The sequence below is a fragment of the Erythrolamprus reginae genome, chromosome 2, assembly GCF_031021105.1.
Source record: "Erythrolamprus reginae isolate rEryReg1 chromosome 2, rEryReg1.hap1, whole genome shotgun sequence".
NCBI lineage: Eukaryota > Metazoa > Chordata > Lepidosauria > Squamata > Dipsadidae > Erythrolamprus > Erythrolamprus reginae.
Genome location: NC_091951.1, coordinates 196,322,949 through 196,334,828, shown reverse-complemented (window position 1 = coordinate 196,334,828; position 11,880 = coordinate 196,322,949).

Sequence of the window (11,880 nt, the reverse complement as noted above, 5' to 3'; positions counted from 1 at the left end):
AAAATAATATTGGAATGGTGGACTACCAGCTCCTGCCGTGATCAATTGGCTCATCATTACAGTATTCCAAACACGGTGCTTGTTATTCCTTCCTTTCTGCACTTGCAGTAAATAGTGTGATTTTAAAGCACCTTCTCTTGCCACCTTATGAAGGTATTCTTTCTTTATATCTTGCTGTTCTTCCAAGGAATGCAAGGCAAGGCAGCCTCCATTACGAACATCACCTCTTGGTTCTCAGACAGGCAAGGTAGTTGCAGTCGAGATGGCAGAACTGCCTGATGAGTTTCCCAGGGCAAGAGGGCCAGTATTTATTTATTCGATTTTTATGCCGCCCTTCTCCTTAGACTCAGGGCAGCTTACAACATGTTAGCAATAGCACTTTTTAACAGAGCCAGCATATTGCCCCCACAATCTGGGTCCCCATTTTACCCACCTTGGAAGGATGAAAGGCTGAGTCAACCTTGAGCCGGTGATGAAATTTGAACCGCTGACCTACAGATCTACAGTCAGCTTCAGTGGCCTGCAGTACAGCACTTTACCTGCTGTGCCATCCCGGCTCTTAATCATTTTTTCTGCCACCTGTGCCACAACATGGATTTCATCTTTGCTTCCCCCACCCACCCTAAACCATCAAACCTACTCCAGACCACCAGCTTTTTAGGCAGGATCGTTCCTGCCTGAAATATAAGAATCCTGCTTCAATTTAGAGCAACCTTGGCAACTTTAAGCCTTGTGGACTTCAACTCCCAGAAGTCCTCAACCAGCTTTGCTCCCCATTGAAGACATACACTGCTCGAAAAAAATAAATGGAACACTTAAACAACACAATATAACTACAAGTAAATCAAACTTCTGTGAAATCAAACTGTCCACTTAGGAAGCAACACTGATTGACAATCAATTTCACCTGCTGTTGTGCATATTCAACTTGGTACAGAACAAAGTATTCAATGAGAATATTTCATTCATTCAGATCTAGGATGTGTTATTTGAGTGCTCCCTTTATTTCTTTCGAGCAGTATACATTGGCTCCTCAACCCAGGCTATACACTCCTTCCTCGATTGCCATCTCTGAAAGGAAAGTTGAAACTGTTGTGCCCCTTCCTTCTGCCTGAAAGGAAAAGACCTAGGCAGGAAAGAAGAAGGGCCCTTGCGAAAAACAGCAGGCACTTGCTGCACCTGCAAATGTGGTTTGGCATTGTGGTTTAGCCTTTTTGATCTGATAAGCACCTCAGATGCAGGTGCTGCGCAGGGAAAGTGAGTTACTGGCTTAGGGCTGGAACACTTTCTCTTCTAGTTTACGGTTTCCTGCTTCAGGTCTTCCATTAGCTTTTAGAGTACTAAGGAGGGGGGAAAGACACGGCGTGTCCTCCATGGTGTATTGGCAGCTTCAAATATCTGAAAAGAGCCCTGCTGAATCAGGCTGCATTTGGGTTTAACTATTGGGCAAAATTGTCATGGTGTTTGCTTCCTTTTGGCTTAGTGCAAATCATGGTTTATAGCTTAGTATGCAATGTGAACTGCAGTTTGAACCAGACAATATGACTTATTTGGCAACATGTGAGTAAACAAGCCATGATTTACTAGAATGGTAAACCCAGTTCTATGAGTTCAACAGCATCCTTTTAGCTTAGGCCAACTTGATCCTTGCACAAAGCCTCCACTGATCAACTATTAAAGGAACATGGACACTCCCTCCAAGAGGGCTGCCTTCATTGTCATATATTTATTTGTTTGTTTGTTTTGTCAAGTACATATTGGTAGTGTACAAAGATATAACATGTTTATATACATGATACTAGTAAGAGAGAAACATTAGGACAGGGGACAGAAGGCATGCTGGTGCACTTATGCACGCCCCTTACTGACCCCTTAGGAATCGGGAGAGGTCAACAGTGGATAGTTCAATTTTATAGGCTGTTACAGGATTCTTCCCCTCTTTTAATACCAAATAAAAAACCTTTTAAAAAATCTATAGCAATTTCTTCTGAATAACTTTAACTCATCTGATATTTATTTCATTGGTTGAAATTGAAATGAAACACTTTCTAGTCTATTTTGAGATCTCACTTGTATTAGAAATAGCACTTAGACTTGTATTCTGCTTCACAGTGCTTTACAGCTCTCTCTAAATGGTTTACAAAGTCAGCCTATTGCCCCACAACAATTTGGCTCCTCATTTTACCCACCTTGGAAGGATGGAAAGCTGAGTCAACCTTGAGCCTGGTGATATCCAAACTGCCAAATTGCAGGCATGACGATCAGCAGAAGTGGTCTGCAGTATTGCATTCTAACCACTGCGTCACCATGGCTCCTCATAATTAAACAGGTGATAATATATACCAATGGCTGTGTTTGCGCAACATGATACATTGATTAATGCTAACCTTGATTCATTTTTGTCTGGCCTGAGATCATGCAATCTTGCTTTGAAATAGTTTATGGTTCTGTGCATTATGCAAACTATGAAAATGGATAACTATTAAAGGATGTTGTAGGAACACATCCACTGAGGCAATGTTTATCAGCTCTGGTTCTGAGTAGGATAATCACATGACACTTGTTTAATGAATAATGAATACATATACACATACAAATACTCATACACATAGACATACAAATACAGGTTAGAATAGAATTTTATTGGCCAGGTGTGATTGGACACACAATGAATTTGTCTTGGTGCATATGCTCTCTGTGTACATAAAAGAAAAAGATACATTTGTCAAAAATCATGTGGTACAACACTTAACGATTGTCATAGGGGTCAAATAAGCAATGAAGAAACAATCAATATTAATAAAAATCTTAGGATACAAGCAACAAGTTACAGTCATACAGTCCTAAGTGGGAGGAAAAGGATGATAGGAATGATGAGAAAACCTAGTAGAAATAGAAGTGCAGATTTGGTAAAAAGTCTGACAGTGTTGAGGGAATTATTTGTTTAGTAGAGTGATGGCATTCGGGGTGTGCAGTGCTCTGCAGCAACATTTTGAGGGTAGGAGTTGAAACAGTTTATGTCCAGGATGCGAGGGCTCAAATATTTCCACAGCCCTCTTTTTGATTCGTGCAGTAGGTATTCAGTTTGTGGCAGATGCCCAGAGTAGAGATAGTTTCCCTGTATCCCAAGCCCATTTGTGGACCTCAGCTGCAGTGGGCAAGGTTTTAACTCATTGCATTGAGATCCCCACCAAGACTCCCATCTGTTTTTAGACAAGGTATAACAGAGAAAGGTGCCATGTTCTCCTTCGCCTCTACTGACAACATGTCTGGGGCTGCCTCTGCTGCCTTTCCAACATCCTTGCCAGGAGTCCTCTTTATACTTGCTATCTCTGGGCCTTTCTTGAAAATATCCCACACGCCGGGACCTTCTTTGGCTTCCAATGGGACCTAAGTTGAGGGAGAGGGGGAATGTTAAGGATGCAGGGGAAAGGGGGCAGCATTGCAATAAACTCTGAAGAATGCTGCATAGTTTACTCTTAAAACACCTGGTTTATATAAATCTGACAGGGAGAAGGAAAACATGCTATAAAACTAACTGATAATTTTTATGATGCTATAATCCTCAGATCATGTGCCACTCATGCAAATATGGACTGAAGGAGCAGGGAGGGGAAACGTGGGTGCCATGAAATTGCTCATACACCGAGTTGTGGTTTTTTTAAAAAAAAAATCCATCCAGGTGCTGACCATGGTGTGCAATGATGTGTGACAGATTCCGGAGAATTGCAAAGACATCCTTGTGGGAGCATCCACCATGGTAGAAGGCAAAACCCTGAATTGGGGTGGAGGTAGGGATGAGGGGTCCCGTTTCTCAACTCTGCTTTATCCAATCCGAGCTGGAAAACTCCTCCCTTGAAATCCTCCAGAGCTGCTGCCAGCCGAGATTGGACAGGGCTGATTTAGAAGGTGTGATTTCATGTAAGACAGCTTCTTAGGTTCCTAGCATTGCCAAACCTATCAGCAGGATTGCATTCTAATGAAACTGAACTAGATTGCTCCTGCACCTTCCACAACAGCTGAATCTGCAGACATCACACATTTATGCTCCTTGCTAAAGGAGTTCTATAATCCAAAACTTCTGGAGGGCATCCATCTGGAAAAGGCTGATCCAGTTCAGCAGCAGTTCAGAAATCATAGCATAGCAATAGCATTTAGACTTATATACCACTTCATAGTGCTTTTACAGCCCTCTCTAAGTGGTTTATAGAATCAACCTATTGCCCCCAACAATCTGGGTTTTCATTTTACCCACCTCGGAAGGATGGAAGGCTGAGTCAACCTTGAGCCGGTGGTGAGATCTGAACTGCTGAACTACAGCTAGCAGTTAGCTGAAGTGCAGTGCTGCACTCTAACCACCGTGCTACCCCGGTTCTTGGTACATCTTATCACTGTTTTCGAATTGGGGCCTTGGAGAAGACTCTTGAGAGTCCCTTGATCTGCAAAGGAGATCAAATCGATCAGTTCTAAAGGAATTCAACCCTGGGTGTTTTTTGGAAGGGCAGATACTGAAGCTGACGCTCAAATACCTTTGGCTACCAAATGAGAAGAGAGGACTCATTGGAAAAGACCCCGATGCAGGAACGATGGAAGGCAAAAGGAGAAGGGCAGGAAGGCAGTTGCAGATGGGCTGGGATGGTTCACTATGGTCTATGGCAGTGATGGTGAACCTATGGCACGGGTGCCACAAGTGGCACATGGAGCCATATTTGCTGGCACACGAGCTGTTGCCCTAGCTCAGCTCCAACATGCATGTGTGTACTGGGCAGTTGATTTTTTATTCACACAGAGGCTCTAGGAGGGCATTTTTGGCTTCCGGGGGGATGGGAGAGGGTGTTTTTACCCTCCCCAACTGCAGGTAAGTCTTTGGAGCCTGAGTAAGGCAAAAGAGAAGTCCAACAGAAGTTGGGAAACAGGCCATTTCTGGCCTCCAGAGGGGTGGAGGAAGCTGTTTTTGCCCCTCCCCAGGCATTGAATTATAGGTGTTGGCACCCGAGGTTCACCATCACTGGTACTTGGGGTCGCAAAGAGTTGGACACAACTGAACAACAACAGCTTCTTATCATATATCCGGAAAGTAAGGCTATAAGATTTTAAAATATAAAGAATTAATATATTGTAATAAAAGTTACATGGATTGTAGCCAGTAATGGGCAGCCAAATTTTTACTGCCACACTGTGGGTGTGGCTTATTTTGTGGGTGTGGCTTGATGGTTGTGACTGGGTAGGAGTGGCTTGCCATCCATGTGACCAGGTGGGAGTGGCTTGAATGATCATCATCGTTCAAGTGAACTGTTAAGTCCTCGACTTACAACCTCACCAGTGTCGCTCTCTGGGGTGACAATTTGCTTCGTGTTTCCCGCGCTCTCCTTCCTGGGTCGCCCCCCCTGCCTCAGGCTGGGTAGCTAGGTGAATGGGTGCCAATCAGCTGTTGAGAAAAGAGGGGGGAGGAAATGGGCCCCCTGCAACTCCTGCCAGTGCTGGTCTCCCTGACGCTTTCCAAGGAGGAGAAATAGGATGGGAGAGGGGGATAGTCAGCTGGAGCTGGGCACACAGCTTCATTTCTGCCAGTGGAACTGTGTTCCACCCCGTCCTGCCTGCTGCCCACCCCTGATTGTAGCATAGGTATTAAATTATTTTTTTCACATAATCACCATTCAGTTCAATACATTCTGGCATCCATGGGACGAGTTTTTTGATGCCTGTGTCATAGAAGCCTCCTACCGCCTTTTTCAGCTAGTTCGTCATTTCGATTTTCATCTCATTGTCATCGGAAAAGTGTTTGCCACCAAGGTGTTCCTTCAATTTAGTGAACAGAACCCATTTTGTCACATCCTGGCTTGACATTACTTCCCCTCCATAAATTGAAACAATTTCATGATGAATCATGCCCTTAGCATTCAGGTAGCGTATTACAGCACCCACTTCGCACTTGGTGGGAAATGAAATGAGGACACTTATCTCTAACTATCACCACAATGCCAGTCGATGATCTACTGACCACTGGCACTGCTCGTTTGCTTCTGCTGGCTTCCCGCTACATGATAGTAATACCAAATTCCTCCGCAAACATTCCCCGTGACAGCTACGTCGCCTTGTAACCTTACTCTCCAGATAACCCCAGAGTCTGCATTGGTTGCCGATCAATTTCTGGTCATAATTCAAAGTGTTGGTTATGACCTAAAAAGCCCTTCATGGCATCGGACCAGAATATCTCCAGGACCGCCTTCTGCTGCACGAATCCCAGCGACCGATTGAGTGGGCCTTCTCCGGGTCCCGTCAACTAAACAATGTCGGTTGGCGGGCCCCAGGGGAAGAGCCTTCTCTGTGGTGGCCCCAACTCTCTGGAGCCAGCTCCCCACAGAGATTAGAACTGCCCCTACCCTCCTTGCCTTTCATAAACTCCTCAAAACCCACCTTTGTCGTCAGGCATGGGGGAATTGAGATATCTCCCCCCGGGCCTATACAATTTATGTATGGTATGTTTGTATGTATGTCTGCTTAAAAATGGGGTTTTTTAAAATATTTTAAATTGTAAATTATTATATTTATTATGAACTGTTTTATCATGTTGTGAGCCGCCCTGAGTCTACGGAGAGGGGCGGCATACAAATCTAATAAATAAATAAATAAATAAATAAATAAATAAACCCTTGTAGTATGATGCTTTGGCTTATCCCTTCTGGAAGGCAGCAATCCAAAAATCCTTTCCACGTAACAGGGACCTCCATGAAGCGTGGGTGCAAATAACTAGTTAGAAATGTGCTTTGGTAGTTTGTAGGAATAATTAGGGGGAGCCATATGCATCCATTTTACCAAAGGGTCAGATAACCTGGAAGAGCAATTGTGTAACTTTTGCATACTTTCAGTTTAGGATGAAAATGTTTTATTTTATGTTGCTAGATTCTTTGCTATGGAAATAAGCTAAGGATGGGAGCTCCAGCTACTTAAAGAGGATGATTATATTACTATCATCTATGACATACTGCTAATATTATTTCTGGTTGATATTTGTGTTGTAAACTTTGACTTGCCGGTATCAATTTTAACTGCAAATAATGCTAAATTAAACTAATCTTACTAAAGGCAATTGCTTCACCATGATTAGATTCACATATTTACATATTGCAATAAATGAAGTACAATTGATGCAATACTGAACCAAACCTATGATTTGCAAAGATAGTGGGTTTTTATACAACACATTCTGCTATCAATGAAAGAGAGGGGAGATATATCTCTTTCTCCCTCTATCCCACTCTTTTATTTTTATTTATTTATTTATTTTGTCCAATACACAATGAGGGTTTTAGTGGGTACATATATATATGTATGTATGTATGTATGTATGTATGTATGTATGTATATATATATGTGTGTGTGTATATATATATATGTATATATATATACACACACACACGTACTATTTTACATAGTAAAATACATGATGAAGGTTATATAGGAGATACTCATAGTAAAATATATCTAGGAAATAATAGAAAAGAAGGTATAGTAATAGAACATATCAATGAAAGAATAGAAGAAGAGATATAGGAATAGAAGAAAGGTAGAGGAGAAATAGGAGAGCAATAGTACAGGGGTCGGAAGGCACTCTAGTGTACTTGTACTCGCTCCTTACTGACCTCTTAGGAATCTGGATAGGTCAACCGTAGATAATCTAAGGGTAAAGTGTTGGGGGTTTGGGGATGACACTATGGAGTCCGGTAATGAGTTCCACGCTTCGACAACTCGGTTACTGAAGTCATATTTTTTAGTTTGGAGCAGTTAATATTAAGTTTAAATCTGTTGTGTGCTCTTGTGTTGTTGTGGTTGAAGCTGAAGTAGTCGCCGACAGGCAGGACGTTGCAGCATATGATCTTGTGGACAATACTTAGATCTTGTTTAAGGCATCTTAGTTCTAAACTTTTTCTAAAACTAAAACTCTCCTTTTTTCATTGATATAAAAATTTGTATAAAAACCCACTATCTTTATAAATCATAGGTTTGGTTCAGTATTGTATCAATTGTGGTTCATTTATTGCAATATGGTGTGTGTGTTCTGGCTTATCATAGTGTATGAACCCAGCAATATTAAAGTCAATTCTGGGACTGTTTACCTCTTCAAACCCAAGGAACAAATCAATTGCCTCTTGTGTCCTTTTGTTCACTCATCGCTAAGGTTTTGAGTTTTTGAAATGAAACTCATTTCATGGAAGCATTGGTGGGGTTTTTTTTCTTCCTTGTCCAAAATAGACTAATGTTTATATATGAATATCGAAGACTGGTTTATTAAAGCCAAGCTGCCTATTGTTGTTGTTGTTGTTGTTGTTGTTGTTATTTATTAAATTTATGTTGCCCAATGCCCAAAGAACTCCTGGTGGCTTTGAAGAAAGAGAGAGAGGGAAGGAAGGAAAGCAAGAAAGAAAGCAAGAAAGAAAGCAAGAAAGAAAGCAAGAAAGAAAGCAAGAAAGCATCTGTGAACTCTTGTCTCTTTCCTGAAGCCCCAAGAGAATGCATTTTATTCCTTCCCGTTGCCAGCTGTTCCTCATTCATTCTCCTCCCCCAAACCATACAGTTTTCCTGTTTCGTTGGAATATTTAAATCTTTTCCACCCTCTAGGGATTGGGAAGGGATAGAGAAGCAAACAGCTGCACATGGCTTCCCGCCCCCTCCCCCCCTTGCTATTTGGAACAGCTATAAATAGCTCCAGGCAGACCAAAAAATTATGGATTGAGACTGGGGTTAATAGCCAGAAAATGGAGCTCAGCTGTTCTTCCTGCCACTGCAGCTGCTTCAGAGCCAAGTTGTGACTTGGCAATGGGTGACAAAGATGCCAAGCAAATGCCTCCCTTGTGCACAAGTGCCAAGGAGTGATTGTTGAAGAAGATGCTTCCCTCTGCTTTTGGGGCTTTTTTTGTTTTGAGTGGAAGAATAACTATGAGTTGATAAAATCATTTGGAAACATCTCATCATATGACCTAAGTGAGAAACACAGAATGCCCTTTCTCATTCTTTGGCCTTTAACATTGTGTTTTTTTATTCTCCCTTCCTTGGGAATAACCTAGCTAAACTCAAAAATAAGACCAGAGGTTGCCAGGTGGACATCTTAGTGGTGGTGGGACAAGAGTCAGGCATATTATAGGAAGAGTTCTGCCAGATCTGGTCATCTATCTACCTGGCCCAGGGTTCCAAACAGATACATCTGAGAAGAATGTAAGCATGGACAAAATAACCATAGCCCACCATTTCTCTCTATAACTTTTGGTTTTAGAGAAAGTAGGCAACCATCAAGAGAATAGACAAGTGATGGCAAACCTTTTTTCCCCGGGTGCCAAAAGAGCGTGCATGTGTGTTATCGTGCATATGTGAGTGCCCACACCTATAATTCAATGCCTGGGGAGGGTGAAAACAGCTTCCCCCACCCCCTGGAGTCCCTCTGGAGGCCAGAAATGGCCTGTTTCCTTAATTCTTGTCAGCTTAGTAGGCTCATATTTTGCCCTTCCCAGGCTCCAAAGGCTTCCCTGGAGCTGGGGAGGGGAAAAACACCCTCCTTCATCTCCCTGGAGACTCTCCAGAAGCCAAAAACGCCCTCCCAAAGCCTCTGTGTGAGCCAAAAATCAGCTGGCCAGCACACATATGCACATTGGAGCTGAGCTAGGGCAATAGCTCACGTGCCAGCAGATATGGCTCTGCGTGCCACCTGTGGCACCTGTGCCATAGGTTCGCCATCACTGGAATAGACCAATCCTTATTTATAGAATCCTTTTCAAAATCATCTAAATTGTTTGCTACAGTTGCATCTGTATCAGTGCTTCTTGACCTTGAGCAAGGTTTAAGATGTGTGAAGTTCAACTCCCAGAATTCCCTGCCAATTTGCCTGGGAATTCTAGGAGTTGAGGTCCATACTTCTTCAAGTTGCCAAGGTTAAGAAACGCTGACCTGAAAACTATGATTCCAATACTGTGCATTGCTTTAAAAAAGGAATTGTATTAGTCAAGGTTGAGTTCTACTTAACTTTCCTACCGGTTCGTATCATGTTGGAAGTGCGTGTTTTGCGCACATATGCTCACTTCCCTCCATACCCCATCATATTGCGCAAATGACCCTCTACATATACGTAGAATCCTTTGTGCATGCACAGAGGATACTCTGTAAGCTGCTTTCAAGGAGCAGTGATTGGAGGACTAGTTCGGGGGCCTGGCCAACTGGACATTGCGGCTGGTTTGGCGAGCGGAAGTAAATTTCCACCACCAGTACAGGCAAATCGGTCCAAACTGGCAGCAACCCATCACTGGTATTAGTCCTGTATTTCATTGTATTTCTGTCCAGTTTTAGTTTAAATGACCCCAGAGTGTTAGATAACCATTCCATGTTTTCCTTCTTAATGAGTTTTGTTTGGAAGGAAAATAAAAAGAGAAATGGAAACTTCATTTTTTGAAATCCACCTGTTAAAACAAAGAAGCCCTGTTAAAGAAGAAGAAAAACAAAACTAATGGCACATATGACTGTAAATAGGTCCTCTCTAGTAGGCCAGCAAAATTCCATGTTCAATCATAAGCCATTAAAATTTGGATTATTATCTAACGTATGGATCATGTGTCACTTCTTACTACGGTTTTATTTATTAAAATAGAAATGGGTATTAGCAGTTAGAAAGTTTTGTTTAACTATAACCTGGAAATATTTAACTATAAGCTGGAAATGTGTTTTTTTTCTTAACCCAGTTTGTCCTTGAGATCACATATCTAAATTACCATACATTATAACATTTAAACTACATTTAGGCAAGAAAAACAAAATGCACAGGTACAGTATATGTGGTACCTTGCTCAACAGTAGTAACTGTGAGAGGGATCTTGGAGTCCTAGTGGACAAGCATTTAAATATGAGCCAGCTGTGTGCAGCAGCTGCCAAAAAACCAACACAGTCTAGGTTGCATTAACAGAGGGATAGAATCAAGATCCATGTGAAGTGTTAATACCACTATATAATTCCTTGGTTAAGGCCACACTAGGAATCCTGCATTCAGTTTTGGTCACTATGATGTAAAAGGGACATTAAGCCTCTAGAAAAAGTGCAGAGAAGAGCAACAAAATGATTAGGAGACTGGAGGTTAAAACATATGAAGAACAGTTACAGGAACTGGATTATGTCTAGTTTAATGGAAAAAAGGACTAGGGAAGACATGATAGGAGTGTTCCAATATCTCAGGTGTTGCCATAAAGAAGAGGGAGTCAAACTATTCTCCAAGCATCTGAGGGTAGAATAAGAAGCAATGGGTAGAAACTAATTAAGGAGAGAAGCAACTTAGAACTAAGGAGAAACTTCCTAACAGAACAATTAATCAGTGGAACAGCTTGACTCCAGAAGTTGTGAATTCTCCAACACTGGAAATTTTTAAGAAGATGTTGGATAACCATTTGTTTGAAGTGGTGTAGGGTTTCCTGCCTAAGCAGGGGGTTGGACTAGAAGACCTCCAAGGTCCCTTCCAACTATGTTGTTGTTGTTGTTGTGGCAGAATAGGGAAATTCTTAAATATACAGAAAATAATCATACTAATAGATTTAATTTACTATGCTCTATTATTCATTATGCTCTATTGTTGCTCTATTATAAACTATGTGATTAAACTATCACATACTGTAGTTTACTATGCTCTATTATTCAGTCTTGGCCAAAACTATTTGAGTGGCAGATTCCAATACTGTATTTCGCTTGGAAATATTTCACCTTGGGAAATGATGTGCTTCACTCTTTTAGTCTTTTAATCTATTTTAAAATGAATTAAGTTTTGATTAATGCATGTGATACATCTCTATTTAAAAGTTTTGCTTTTCTGGCTTTAAATGAGATTTAAATACAATAATGAAATGAATCTTC